Source organism: Pelodiscus sinensis, chromosome 4 (assembly GCF_052426305.1).
Source record: "Pelodiscus sinensis isolate ZL-2025 chromosome 4, ASM5242630v1, whole genome shotgun sequence".
In the NCBI taxonomy this organism is placed as follows: Eukaryota; Metazoa; Chordata; order Testudines; family Trionychidae; genus Pelodiscus; species Pelodiscus sinensis.
In genome coordinates this window covers 15412775-15428598 of record NC_143055.1, presented here as the reverse complement: position 1 = coordinate 15428598, position 15824 = coordinate 15412775, and the positions used below count along the sequence as shown (strand labels likewise).

The 15824-nt window shown below is 41.4% G+C and overlaps 1 long non-coding RNA gene across 2 annotated transcripts in view; it reads left to right on the top strand.

Annotated features, from left to right (window-relative positions):
• Positions 1 to 15824, top strand: part of LOC149524489 (uncharacterized) — a 159812-nt gene that overhangs the window by 134158 nt on the left and 9830 nt on the right. The window contains exon 4 of one of the 2 annotated variants that reach the window (XR_016349381.1): positions 15434 to 15732. This is a non-coding gene — a long non-coding RNA (uncharacterized LOC149524489). The other variant, XR_016349382.1, reaches the window with a different exon arrangement.

Here is a 15824-nt window from a genome sequence, read left to right as displayed (position 1 = left end):
GGCTCTGAAGCTTCTTGAATAGTGTGTTTAGACTTTTTTGTGGATTAGAAAAGGAAGTAAATTCACACCTAGATCAACTGTGCAATTTCACATCTTCAGTTTTGCTACAGGAAAGCTTAGTTCCCACAAATATCATGAAGAACTGCACAGATGCTTTCACTACAGATTGTAAAGTAAATTGATTTATTTAAAAACCAGGATTATATAGCAAATTTTGGGGAAAGTGATTCCTCACAGAAAATCTGAAGACTCAGAGAAACAGAGAGCCAGGAAAGCAAGGGTGAAGCAGAACTGTGTAGAAGAAGAAAGTTAAAGGTGTTGATATGTTCTTGTGCCTCAAGCTTTTGGTGCTTTCCAGCAATGGTTATGCCATTGTTTTTGTCAATCAACTTTGTAGGAATTTCTGATAGTTTCAAACATTAGAGATTTTTTTTCTAATGAAAATATATTTGGTGTAAATGGAATACCCATCCAAACAACAGTATTAATTGTAGCATATACATCCACCCTGAACTCATTAAGGCCATGAGTGAAATCTTGGCTTTACTGAGTGTTCTGCTGTTGAATTCAACAGTGCCAGAATGTTAATCAAGGTACTTTGAAACATATGCACAAAGAGTCTCCCCCTATACCAGATATTTCAAATATGCATCTATATTTGCAATTTAACTCTGTACTATAATGCAATTACTTTTCAAATGTATTGTCTCTGAAGATCTAATGAGAAGGTATTTTACTAGTGAGTCCAAACTGGTGGCTTTGACTTTTTTTATATTTTAGTCTTAGGAATTCCACCCAATACGTTTCTAAGTGGTTCTAATTTCATCTTTACAGTGGTTTATAAGGGAGTTATACTTCTCTGATACTGTTTTTGTATAGGACCCTGTTAATTTAAGAAATATTAACAATGGAGGGATCTGCTAGCAACAGTCAGCAAATATATGTAGAAGCAACTGCAGATATTGGCAAAATTATTGCTGCAGCAATTGGTGGAGATATTTTAAGATCTGTAGCTATTTGAAGACCTTTCATTAAAACAGTTGGTACTGGCATAAAATTCTTCTTCAATCTAAAGAATTCTGCCCAATTAGATGCAACTCAGGCCCAGGGGCAGATTAATTGGGGGCTTTAGGGACTGCAGCCCAGGACCCAGCAAAAAGATCTCTGGGCTGCCAATAGTGCAGATCTTTTTGCAGAGGCCCTGAGCTACACCCACTAAAGCCCTGGTGTTCTGGCCCAACCTGGCAGGGGATCGGGGGAATGCGGTTCCATGTGCTGCCATTTCTCCTTCTCCCCCTGCCTGCTGTTGGAGCTGCAAACACTGGAAAGCTCTATGCCTGGGGTTCCATTGCCTGTACTCTCTGCCTCCCACAGCTCTCATTGGCTGGGAATAGCGGCCAATGGGAGTTATGTGAAATGGTGCCAGCAGGCAAGTGCAGTACATTGCACCGAGATCCCTGTCCCCTCCCCTCCTTGGGGCCTGAACGCCCAAGGGGAATGGCCCCAGGTAAGTACCCCTACCTCAGCCTCCTGCCCTGAGCCCAGGCCCTGTACTCCCCACCTGCTGCCCTGCGCCTGCTCCCACACTCCAAGCCCCTTGTCCTTAGCCTGGAGCCCCTTCCTGCACCCTAAACATCTCATCCTCAGCCCCACCCCAGAGCCCACACCCCCAGTTGGAGCCCTCAACCCTTCCTGCATTCACCCTCCCTGCCTCAATCCACTGCTCTCTAAACCATCTGAACCCTCATTTTTGGCCCAGCCCCAGAGTCTAGGGGCCCTCCAAAATGTAATTAATTTTTTTGAAAGTCTAAGGCAATCTGGCATACTGGTACACACTGACACACAATTTCTGTAAGTTCAATGAAGAATTCTGCTCAATTGGAGAACAATTTTAGGTGGAATTAAAAATAGGATAGAAAATAAAAATGGTTACAATGGCATTATATAAAAATCACCCCCCACAATGTTATTATATTCACTATTGGCCATCACATTCAAAGGTGATAAAAATGGAAACTATCCAAGGAAGACCATCATGTTTTTTTAATTTACATATATAAAATTGCTCAAAAGGGCATCCACTCATCGGTTCTAGGCACCCTTGAGAATAGTGTAAAAAGATGTAGCAATATCCTAACCCATGGCAGTGTGTCTCTGTGCCTAGGTCTACAGGACTTATGCTACAGTACTAAAAACAGCAAGGTGGACATTTGGTCTTGAAGCCCAGAAAGTGACTGTATTTGTTTGAAACAAAAAACAGGACTGTGTAGCACTTTAAAGACTAACAAGATGGTTTAATAGGTGATGAGCTTTCGTGGGCCAGACCTACTTCCTCAGATCAAATAGTGGAAGAAAATTGTCACAACCATATATACCAAATGATGCAATTAAAAAAAAGTGAACACATATGAAAAGGACAAATCAAATATCTTAATAGATTGTTCACTTTCAGTCCCTACTGATGTGATATAAAGGGGTGGGATGGGCCTGTGGTTAGAACACAGGACAGGGAGTCAGGAGATCTGGATAAAATGAATTGCTTACAGACCCCGATACAAAATGAGCAACATACTTTCCCACTTTGCTTAATTCATTAATGTTTATAAAATGATTTTAGAACAGGATAGAAAGTGCTAGGAACATGCAAAAATATAATTGCTATTATTATCATTATTATTTTATTATTACTATTATTATCTAGTATTTGGTTATTCAAGGGACTAATGTTGGTGTTTTAAGGAATAAATGAAATGTATTTACACAGAAAATGTGAAAGAAAATAATGCCATAGTTATGCTAAAATGCTATGCAGTGTAATTATTGTATGCATGCTTCATGATTCAGCAGTTAGGCTGGTGTGTGCATGTAAATGATTTTTACTTAATGGATTATTGCAGCATTTGTGAGCTAGCAGTATAGGACTCTTCAAAGGGCATACCTTGAGGACACTGCAGTAGCAATATTTTGCTGTGTCACTCGATTTTATCATGCGTAAAGGACATGGATTCTTTTATCCCAGAGAGTTTGTTACAGGATATTACTGTTACATTTCTGACTGTAACTTCAGATATGCTGTCAGTGTGCAGTAATTTAAAAAGCTCTCTTGGACAGCGACTTGCTTATATTAATATGGAATATTATCCTTCCTTTTCTTTAAATATAGAGCCACTAAATTTAGGTGATGATGATTATAAACTGCATCACTAAAAAGATTCAGCACAACTATTCCTTTTCATAGCAGTTTTACATGTGAAGCCCTTTTTTAAAGGCAGTAGTAATCAAAGTTGAGATGAGAGGCTTTAGTTTATTGTAACTATGTTCTGTAGATGTAAAATAACTGCTATTAACTCTTATTAAAAATAGTAATATCTCTCTGATTTCTATTACTAGAACACTCTAAGGTGGAACAATTTTTAATGTGGATGGGAACTACAAGGGCAGTGCATTCAAAGAGGGGTAGTACGTGGCGTCCCCTGGCCCTGGCATTGGCACAGGGACATGCTGGACACTTCTGGGAGCAGCACGGGGCAATGGCAGGCAGAAAGGCTCTCCTGCTAAGGCAATTAGCCACTGCCCAGAGCTGCCCCAGGTAAACACTGCTTGGCTGGAACCTGCACCCTCTTGCGCCCCAGTCCCCTGCCTCAACCCCACTCACTGTGCCAGAGTCAGCACCCTGAGCCCTGTCTCATACTTCAGTTTCCCTACCCTAGCTCTGAGCCTCCTCCCACACCCAAACGCCCTCTCAGAGCCAGAACTCTACAACCCAATCTCCTGCCCCAATACCGAGCCTTCTCCAGAACCCCAAATCCCTTCCAGAGTCTGCACCTGGCACCCCCTCCTGTGCCACGGCTCCATGCCCCAGGATCAGCCCAAAGTCCCCTTGAACAGTTCGGACCCCTCAGCCACCATCCCAGAGCCTGCATCCTAGCCCTCCGCCACAGTCTAGTGAAAGTGAGTGAGGGATGGGGGATGGAGTGAGCAGAGTCGGAGCTCAAAAGAGGGGCAGAGCCTCTGAGAAGGGGTGGGGCACAAAGGTGTTTGGTTTTGTCTGATTAGACAGTTGGTAACCCAACTATGGGCAAACAAATGGATCTATGTCAATGGGAGGCTAAAGGGGAACTGTCACTCTTTTATGAAGTGAATCCCCAAATCACTTCTTCCTCAATATTCTTTCTGTTAATTCTTGTCTGTGTGGGATGCCCTAACACAAAATATGCTTGTATAACTGCCACCAGGCAAGCTTCAACCTGGGACCTCTGCAGCTTAGTGTACTAGCCTCTGCAGCTTGAGCTATAAAACCAGGTGCTGCTCTGCTTAGGCTGTAGAGCTCTCTTGGTTTTAGCGCTCGCTGTATGTGGTCTAACTGGCACTACATGGGACAGTGAAACACACTAGGGCTACATGTACACTGCTGGTTTTTGCAGCAGAAGATATGCAAATCGTGCTCTCTTTTGCATATCTTATGCTGATCCTTTTTGTGGAAGAGGTTTTGCCGCTAAAAAGCCCCATGTAGATGGGGCCATTTGTCGGAAAAAAAACCTCTTTTAGCGCAAGATCCTGTAAACCTCATTTTTTGAGGAATAAGGGATTTTGCGCAAAAGGGTTTTTTTCCGACAAATGGCCCCATCTACATGGGGCTTTTTAGTGGCAAAACCTCTTCCGCAAAAAGGATCGGCAGCAGATATGCAAATGAGAGCGCGATTTGCATATCTTTTGCCACGAAAAAACAGCCGTGTAGATGCAGCCTATGTGTGTGGATTACACTTGAATGATCTGAGAGTGCAGAATTTTTGAATGTCTATTCTCTGATACATAACATATTACAGTTGTAGGTTGCTTAGTTTGTTTTTTAAATCCTGAACCTTTTCTTCTGCACTGATCAGCTAATGCACAGTTAGAGAAATGGAACTGGCGAATCAGCTAGTAAGTTAAGTGACTTTAGGGGCCTAAAAGATTTAATATGTCTCTATGGCAGGGGTGGGGAACCCTTTTTGGTTTGGGAGCCACTTTGGTTTCTGACCCACAGAAAAATCAGTCGGGGGCCGCACACAAGTGAGAAGCCCAAAAAATATCCCAAACCCCTCACAGACGTGGCCCCTGACCGAAGAGGAGAAAGACACTCCTCACATTCCCCTCACATATCAGAGCTTAGGGGGGCCCAGGCTAGTAGATTTTGTGTACTCCAGCCTCGCAGTGGTACGGTGGGGGAATTGGAACACCAGCATGGGCTCCCCAGTGTAGGGGGGGGCTGAGCCTTGAGGGCTGAATCCAGGCAACCCCACCCCTGCTCTTTGGTTTAATGGAGGAACTATTGAGAATTGTGATTATTGTTATTATTAATCATAATTACTATAGTAGTGCTTAAGGCCCAAGCAAGAGTGGAGTCACATTGTGCTAGGCACTATTCAAACACAGAATAGTATATAATCCCTGCCATTAAGGGTATGTCTAGACTGCATTCCTCTGTTGGAAGAGGGATTCAGATTAGGCAGGACGACACTGCAAATGAGGCAGGGATTTAAATATCCCGTGCCTAATTTGCATAAAAATGGCCGTCACGTTTTGCAGAAGGCATAAAGGATCTGTCGAAAAAGGCTTTCTTTCTCGACAGATCCCCCTCTAGAATGACGCTTTTTGCCAACAAAGTGCTGAGTCAGCAAAATGCAGCGGCCATTTTAATGCAAATTAGGTGCGGGATATTTAAATCCCTGCCTCATTTGCAATGTCAACCTGACTAATCTGCATCCCTCTGCCAACAGAGGAATACAGTCTAAACATACCCTAAGAGTTTACAATGTAAATAGACAAGATAGATGCAGGGTGAGGGGAAATGATAAGCACAAGCAGCGTGAACAATGTGGTGATAGTGCATGTTATATTATGTCTGTGGTGTATTAAACACTGTGTAAAAACTGCAAGCTATTACTGATAAATTTCAAAGCTTTTCCTGATCCTGTTTGCAATCTGGGGGATTCCTTGGGGAAGTGTGTATTCTGGGTCTAGAAACAGTCACTTAGTAGAGAGCCAACTAGATGAGGGGCGTGTCTACACTAGGTAATTATTTCAAAATAACTAAATTCAAAATAATAACTCCCAACATAACTATTTTGAAATAAATTTATTCCCCAAAGAAAGCAGGACTACAGATTTTGAAATAGTCAGCCTGTTGTTTCAAAAGAACGGGCTTGGTAGCATGGACACTCTGCTCATTATTTCAAAATAAGAGAGGGTTATTTCAAAATAACTCCCTAGTATAGGGACTTCTCTGTTTTAGGAAGCAGACTTCTTTGTCTCTCTCTGTTTTCCTCTTTGGGGCAGTGGAGTGGACCGGGAATGTCGCTTGGGTCCTAGTTTCCCCAATGTATGCGGAGTGTATTCCCTGCACAGTTCTGTGTCCAATGAGTAGCTCTGGCTGGGCTCTCTTTTACCCCCCTCTTCTCCCTGTTTTGGCTGCTTCTTTAGCTGCTATTGCCAGCTGGAATCTATGGCTGGTGATGAGATGTGGAATAGATTCAACATGATTGGCCTCTTTTGGCTTTGTCTCCGTAGCATCCGCCACATAGAAAGGCAACATATTTCTTATGGAATTTAGGTCTATATTTTTTTAAAGAAAATTCCCTTTTATGTCTAGGTACCTCATTTTAGTCTGTGTGGCGTTCTTCTCAGATAATTTTATCTTTGTCTGAAGTAACCAAACTTTGAAATTCATTCACATAGAAACAAATATAATCATTCATTGGGAATTTGTTCTTTGTAGAAGTGTACTACAAATATACATAGGCATTTAAAAAACTTGGTAATGTTAGTAGCAGTGTTCACAGAGGCAAGAGTTAATGGGAATGAAGACAGAGCTACCCTTTAACTCCTTAATTCAGTCCTTGAGGGCAGGGTTAAAACATATGAACATGGCAGCATATTGGATCCTGAACTACCACTGCATGAGCTGTATGTTTGTAACTATAAAAAGGACTTCATTTTCCATGACTGCTAATTCATAAGTAATACATTTTCTTAAATAAATACACTTTTCGGAGATGAAGGAAAAATAAACAAAATTACACTGCCTGTGTATTTTTGTAGAATTTTTTTACATTCTGAACTCATTATGATTTCTGCATTCCTCATTAAGAATAATTTTTAAAGCTTTGACACTTTAATATTGAGCAGTTGTATTGCATGACAGTTAAATTGAAACCTTATGTTCAGTGATTGTAACTATTTAACTATTATTTTTAACTCATTTTTGTGGTTCTCAGTTGTATATTTCAGTAATGTATAATACAGCCTTTCAATTTACATAACTGAAATACTAAAATATTCCTTCGCTACTTAGCATTTAATAGCTTTTTGTGGTCTCTGCCCCATTCCTTTTTACTTTCAGAATGAGCTATGACCTCATTTTTAAAATTCTACTTTACTACTGGCCATCTTTCCCTGTCATTTTACATCAGAACCTATGCTGTCAGTCATTCCTAACAATTTTCCCTACATTGAACTTACTCAGTTTGTTTATGCTCCTACCCATGTAAAAATGTCACCTTTCTGCATTCAGCTGCATCAGGAATAATGGATCCGGTAAATCCCCTAATCAGTTGTCTTAGGGCAAAGGAGAGGGACAACCATGCTTATGTAATAATGTGAGGAGTATTCTCCATCCCTCTATAGAAACCTAAAGCAATGCTGAACACTGACATGCTCATTCTTCATTGACCCAAAGAGCTTGAGCCCAGAGTTTCAAATTCTGTTTGGGTTGCTATGCCACCTGGACAACTGGGCAATCATTTAATTAAAGAAAATATTTTGTACTGAGCATTCTGAGTGAGGATCATATACAATACGTAGAATATTTATTACTTCTTTATAATAGTTTTGGTATATGAAAAAATAATGTAATTTCTTACCTATGATTTAATGCACACTTCGTTTAATGCACACTTAAATTCTGCATGGTTTTGTCTTATAATTTGCATATCTCCGTTTTATTTAAAATGAGAATTTAATGTTAACCTTTGTTATGCAAATAATTAATGCTAGTATATGTATAGGATAAGAAGAGTTTCACCTTTTATTAATAGGTTTTTCTATTAATACTGTAACCCCTCCTGTTGGCTAGCCCAGTGTGAGGTTATTCAGCATAGGGGAAGCTTGTGACTTCTTACACCACTGTGGGGGGAGGGCTAGGCCTGAGGCTGCTTGGTGTGCTCTGTGTTGAGTATGTGTGAGTGCACCTCAGACCAGACCCACTCCGACAAATCACCAGGAACAGGCTTTATTCTGTAAAAGAACATAGAAGAGGAAAACAGTTCAGCAGCCCCTTCTCTCAGCATGCAGCCTGTGTGCTGCTTCTAGCACAGTCCTTGCTGAGACCCTGCTGGGGGCAGAGGGCACATCCTGGCAGGAACCAGGAAGTTCTCCCAACATGCCGCAGTTTGTAGTCCACAATTTGTAGTTCCCAGGACTGCTGCTGAAACACACTGGACCTTGTGCTACAATACGATATGACAGTTACTGGTAAGATTTTATAAATATTCACAGGAAGATTAATTTCAGAATGTAAATGAGGAGTAATCCTAGAGTAAAGTACCAGTTAGCCACTGAAGAGCAAATACTATCTCACTGTGGGAAGCAGCGGAAAGCACACATCACTGTTTAATTAGTGGGAAATTACCGGCCAATCTACAATTCTTTTATTGTCTCACTTGTGTCAGTATTTTTCTTAGATAAAGAAGAAAGTGGGATTGAAGAGATTCAGATATTACACTGATGAGACCTGTATAAGTACTGGACAGTTAGAAGGCAAGTTGTGTTTGTTGAGTGGCTCCTGCACACTCCCACCTGGGGGGTATGGTACCTCCTGTGTTGACTGTTTTTAGCAAGCAATGCCTCTTTTTGCCATTTGGTTCTGCGCTGCTCAAGGAGGATTTTGATTGTATAAAAGGGAGAAATGGCTCCAAACCCCTTTTAGTTCCTTTTTCACCACTGAAGTTGTAGCAAAGCCTGAACCATATGCAGAGTCCTCAACACTTCTCTCATTGGCTGCTTCTTTTTTATGTTGCCCTTTTTAGGCTTTTATTTTCTTGTTAGTTAATCAACACAGACTTTCTTCGGTCAGAAGAATAAATAAAGTCAGACATGAGTAGGATGACCCTTTGGGAGGGCTGCTCATATATCCCTACCAAAGGAGGCTGCTCTGCAGATTCAGTAGACTCTGGCAACGTGTAAGTCTGGCATTTTTTAACCCCTGGTTATCTTAGTGACTTTGCCCAGCTTAAGCAGGATTCAGATACCCAAAGGATGAGTACAGTGTGAAGATATTTTATTCCCTCCTAACCTCCTCCAGTTACCTAATTCAGAACTCAGGGCCTTAGATTTCCTTTGGGTTCACCTAATTTGACTCTCATAGTTTTGGGTTTCCCATGAGTGCCAATACCCTGGCACAATCAAGTCAGCCTTGAAGTGCGTGAGTCAGCCAAATCTGGTATTGTCAAAGCACTACTACTGAGGTCCTAGAAGTCACAAAATTTGTCACCAAGATCCCTGGGAGTGCTGGGTGGGTATAAATTTGGTTCTAAGGTCCTAGCATTGTCAAAACAGAACCAAAGTCTTCAAGTTGTCTTGATTTGGCTCTGAGGTTCTGGCACTGATGTTCCCAGAGTACCCCCCAGTGTGGAGTTACTTACTAGTTAATGTTGTACTTTGAGACTGTTGCTTGATATATTCACATTTCTTGTCTACCCTCCCCATTTGTTTAGAATCTCAAATAAAGAATTCCAAAATTAGGAAAGGAACTGAAGCATATTTGGCAACAGTCCTTTTATGCCATCAGAATCTTCTAGGAGGAGGTGAATGGGCCCAACAGCCAATTCTTTCTTGAAAAATTCTACAGCTTGTTGCCAGGGATGCCCTATTCCACAAGTGGGTGTAGGCAGAGGTGGTACTGTCAAAGAAAGTTACTGTTAAGTAATCCCTCTTTCTTAGATTGGTCTGTGATATGTTCTTCAGGTTTATGAATTGAAGCTCAGAAAATGTTTTAGATAAAATGAGGTAATGCAATTGAATAAAAAAAAGTATGGTTATTGCTACTATTATGATGTTGGTTACACAAAATTAAATTATGGACTACAGTAGAAATGATCAATTGAAAATGTTAAGCAGTAATTATTCATCAGAAGACAAGCAGAATTTATTGTTGTTAGTCAGCAAAACAACAATGATCTTCACCCAAGGCTCTAAAGAATCGATTCACAGAAGGGATTGCTCACATAAGAGATTCAGAAATCTTGATTGATAAAGAAAGGTAATTTCTGAGCTCTCTGATGAAAAACTGGACTAAGTTATCATACTCTAAAACATTGGTGGGCAATAAAATGGCAGTAGTTTGCCAGAGTTAGACCCTGGTGGGCATCCACCATTATATTTACTTTCACCTCCACAAGTCTTGGCAATTGCAGCTCCTGTTGGCCATGGATCACCATTCCTGGCCAGTGGGATTTGCAGGAAGCAGTGCAGACTTGGACACCAGGACTAATAAGCTTCCAAGAGATCATTCTCCTACTCCAAGAAAGGTTCTCATAGAAGTCTGTACTTCAGACTCCACCAAGGGGTTTTTCTTTCCTTACAAGTATATAAGGGTATGTCTACACTACCCCGCTAGTTCGAACTAGTGGGGGTAATGTAGTCATCCGCAGTTGCAAATGAAGCCCGGGATTTGAATTTCCCGGGCTTCATTTGCATGAAGCCGGCTGGTGCCATTTTTAAATGCCGGCTAGTTCGGACTCCGTGGAACAAGGCGTACAGCTAGTTCGGATTAGAATCCTAATCCGAACTAGCTAGTCCGTGCCGCGTGTAGCCGCGCGGCATGGAGTCCGAACTAGCCGGCATTTAAAAATGGTGCCGGTTGGCTTCATGCAAATGAAGCCCGGCAAATTCAAATCCCGGGCTTCATTTGCAACTGCGGATGACTACATTACCCCCGCTAGTTCAAACTAGCGGGGTAGTGTAGACATACCCTAACAGCCTTAGTCCAGGGCCACCAGAACAAGCATGAATAGTTTGGTATTTCCTTTATATAGCTTGTGTCTTTGATCTGTAGATTCTGGGAACATGTAATTAGCAAACAATGGTCCTTTCCTCAGGGTATAGTTTCAAGACGCTGGGTTTTAGCATAATGTGGTGGGGAATTTTATTCACCTACCCTTAGAGATTCCCCAGGCAAACCATTTGATGCTCTTTGTCCCAAAAGACCACTTTTATCTGACACATTGCTCAAAATAGCCCTTTGAAGTTTACACAGAAAGTGGTTACATACAATCTCTGCTCATAATACGTAAAACATTTATTTAATACAATGGATCCCAAATATACTTAAAGTTAATTCAGTAAGGCCTCCCAATGATATTACAGGAAATTGCCATATTTGTAACTGGGGCATCACTTCCCAGGGGAAGCATAGAGATGATGTCTAGGCAGATAACAGAGAAGACCCATAATGCCTCTGTATAAGCTTGTGCCACTCAGCTGAAAGGCAGTCCTTGGCCCAAATCAGGTTCCTCTGATGCCTTGTGGCTTTGGCTCATCACAGAATACCTACAGTACTACCTGAATCCACAGTCTCCACTGTTCCTGGTACTAGCTCCTTGGTAAAAAAAAATTATCATTAGCACACTGGATACCAATAACTTCACTTGCCCATGAGTCAGATGTCATCCTCAGTGGTCCAAATGTTTATGCCCAAGACATCCTCTGTAACAAGTAATCTCTCGGGGACCACACACCTGGAGTTACCCTTGTTCTTCATATCTGCCATTCTATGTAATATGGCCTCTCTAGCAATTACTAATACTACAGTGATACTGACAAATTCTCCTATTAAAATTGTGAATGGATTTTGAGAGACCCTAAGACACCTGAGGGGGGTAGCTCCACTCTCAGAAGAGAATATTTCAAGGACTACTCTTATGGACACAGGCCTCAGGGATCTTGTGGGGAACATTCTTATTGGTTTCTAACCCTATAATCTCAAGAATCTGACCATTTGGGGCACACTTGGGTATGAAACCATCTACAAAACCTTCTTGTGCTTCCTCCCATCAAGTGTTAGATCTCCCTCCCGTAGAACCTTCCATGATTTGTACTCAAGAGAGTCAGTTATCCTAATTCCCCAATTGGCACCAACAGGGTTGTAACAATGAGGAAGAACAGCAGCAGGAAATGTAATGTCAACTGATTTCAATGGCAATCTCTTCCCCTTCACCTGATGCAGTCACCATGATGCAGGCATAGTCTTAATGAACGCTGCTGGCCAAAAAAATCGGATCTCTCACTTCTGGATTATATGCACATTGGTAGTAGAATCCATGGACAACACATCTCAAAAAATAACAATTACAATGATGTAAATAACCATTTTTAAAATATTATAAGATTATAGAATATCACAGGGTGAGGAATTTCACAAGATGAGTGCCATGTAAGCAGAAGGCAGATAGTAAAGATGGAGAACATAAAGAGAGGCAGGCAGTCACAAGTAAATTATGAGAGAAATGTAGAAGTTTTTAAGGATTTAAGTTCAAGTTGACAATTTAAACATAATCCTTGGTTTACGTAGGAGAATGTAAATTTCAGGAGATGATTGGTAAATAAGGTGGATGTTTTCATAGATTGTAGGTGTTTGGTGCCTAGTAAGAAGCCCATTGCAGTAATCAAGATGGGGCATTGACAGAGGCATGATCCAAAGCGGGAATTCAAAGGATATGCGATCAATCAGAGATATTGGAAATACAAGGATATTTCCAAATCTATAAGGCCTCCCATGTTGCTCAGTCAACTAGCAGACCTTTTCAAAGAGCAAGCAGTTGGTTCAGGAGTTAATAATGAGGCAGTAGAAATCAAAAGAAACTAGCAGTGGTATAACACGTCAGCCAACCCCTCTACTGGGCCCAGATTCATCTGGAATAGTGAGTTCCTGAATTTCCCATGCCACAGGTACCAGGAGCCAGAAGCAGCCTCCCAGAGGTGGCCTATGAAAGAATCCCTGCAACTTCTAGAAGGATGAAACTGGTAACGACAGAGGGAACAACATGGTAACATGTTAACCATGGTAACATGGTAGGCTTGTGTCACAGCCTCAGGAATCTGCCTATTGACTCCACTTGTGTCAGCAGAGCCCTTGTTCCATGAACAGTTAGTTTGTTTCTGAAGGAGAAAAGGGTGGCTGAATGCTGCTTGTATGGCTACCTGCCTTATGGGTGGGTGGCATATGTGTGCATTTGGTGAAAGGAGCTCATGACCCTCAGAGTACAGGCCTTGGGGGGTAGAGTGGCTGAACTGGAGGACCTAAGGGAGACCGAAGGGAGACTTTCTCGGACACAGTAGAGCAGTCCCACCACCAGTCTTACAGCCACTGTGCTGTTGAGGAAAATGAAAGTCCCAGAGAAGGAGAACATTAAACAGGAGCAGAGGGGAAACAGTCCCAGTCTATTATATCACATGGGGGAGACAACCAAAAAGTGACATTTTATAAGTGCTTATACACAAATGCTAGAAGTCTAAATGCTAAAATGGGTAAACTTGAATGCTCAGTATTAAATGTGGATATTGATATAATAGGCAGGGCTCGACAAATAATACAATAATACAAATAATACAATAATACAATGTAACCCGGAAGAGCCAGGTTTGGGCGATCTGCACATGCGCAGATCGCCGGACAGCGCAGCTGGCGAGCGGGGCTTTCCACAGTTTGGTGAACCCAGATAACAGGCATCACAGAAACTTGATGGAATGATGATAATCAATGTGAAATGATACCAACAGGGTGCAATATATTCAAGAATAACAGAATAGGTTGTACCGGAGTCAAATGTAACAAAAATCTTAAGTAAACCAAACTGCACCATAAAATTCCTATGGATGGAAATTCTATGCTTGAATAATAAAATATTGTAGTAAAGATATTGTACCAACCACTCGACAGGGACTATGAAATGCTCAGATAAATTAGAGAGGCTATTAAAATTAAAACTGAGTAATTATGGGGGATTTCCACTATCCCCATATTGACTGGGTATGTCACCTTTGAATGGGGTAAAGAGAGTTTCTTGACGCTGCAAATCATTGATTTTTGAAGCAACTAGTGCTGGAACCTATAAGAGGAGAGGTGATTCTCAGTTTAGTCCTAAATGCAGTGCAGGACCTGGTCCAAGCTGTACCACTTGGTATTAATGACCATAATATAAATAAATTCAACATCCCTTGGTAGACAGGAGGGCGTATGGGGGGCACCATAGAAGCCCACCATTGTAACATTTAATTTCAGACAGGGTAACTACACAAAAATGCAGAAGCTCATTAAACAGAAATTAACAGGTAAAGTCCCTGAAGTGAAATGTCTGCAAGCTTCATGGAAACTTTCTAATGACACCATCATAGGGGCTTAAATAAAATGTGTACCCCAAATTAAAAAAACACAGTAGTAGGACCAAAAAGTGTTAGGGTGTCTAAGAAAAAGTAAAAGAGGTAGTGGAGGGGAAAAAGGCATTATTGAAAGTTAAATCCTACTGAAAAAAAATAGAAATGAGCATAAACTCCAGCAAGTCAAGTGTCAAAGTATAATTAGAAAGGCCAAAAAAGAATTTGAAGAGTGATTAGCCAAAGAATGAAAGTGTAATAGAAAAAAAGAAAAACAAACAACACAAACAAACCAACCAACAAAAAGTTAAGTAGATCAAAAGCATTAATCCTGCCAAACAATCAATGGGGTTATTGAATGATAGAGATGCTAAAAGAACACTGGAGAATAAGGCCATAGTGAAGAAATTAAATAAATTATTTGCATCAGAGTTCCCTTCAGAGGGAATGGGGAAGATTCTCAAAAAGCCATTATTTCTAGGTGCCAAATCTGGGGAACTTACCCAGACTGAGATTTTTGTTAGAGGAGATTTTGGAACAAGTTGATAACTTTAATAATATTCAGTCACCAGAACCCCATTATTCACGCAAGAGTTTTGAAAGATCTCAAATATGAAATTGCAAGACTACTAAGTATGTCATATAACTTTCTATTTAAATCATCATCTGTCACCTGATCAATGGAGGATAGTTAATGTGATGCCAATTTTTTAAAAGGCTGCAGAGGTGATCCCGGAAATTACAGGGCAGTAAGTCAGTCCCAGGCACATTGGTTAAAACTATGGTAAGAACTTAATTACGAGACATGAATGAACATAAATTGTTGGAGAAGAGTCAAGATGGCGTCTGTAAAGAAAAATCATTCTTTGAAGAGGGGTCAACAAGCATATGGAGAAGGATGATCTAGTGGATACAGTGCACTTCGATCTTTAGAAAGCTTTTGACCTGGTCCAGGATCACCTCTGTAGCCTTTTAAAAAATTGGCATCACATTAACTTATTTAATTTGCAACTGCACTCCACAGTGGAGAGACGATTTTGGAGGGTGGACACCATTTCCGACTGGTGGGACTGGCTGATCATGGAGCAGTGGGACAACCAGCAGTGGCTCCAAAACTTCTGCATGCGGAAGGCCACCTTTATGGAGCTGTTTGCCTGGCTCACCCCTGCCCTCCATCAATAGAACACCCACCTGTGGCCCGCTATCCCCATGGAGAAGCAGGTTGCTATCACTATCTGGAAACTCACCATCCCAGACAGCTACCAGTTGGTGGGCAACCAGTTTGGCGTGGAAAAGTCCACCGTTGGGGCCCTCCTCGTGGAGGTAAGGCATTCTTGGTCTTCAGTCCCTGTGGGAGTGGAGGGGGGGAGAGTTCTGGTAAAGAAGAACCTAGGGAAATAGGAGTAGGGTATGCG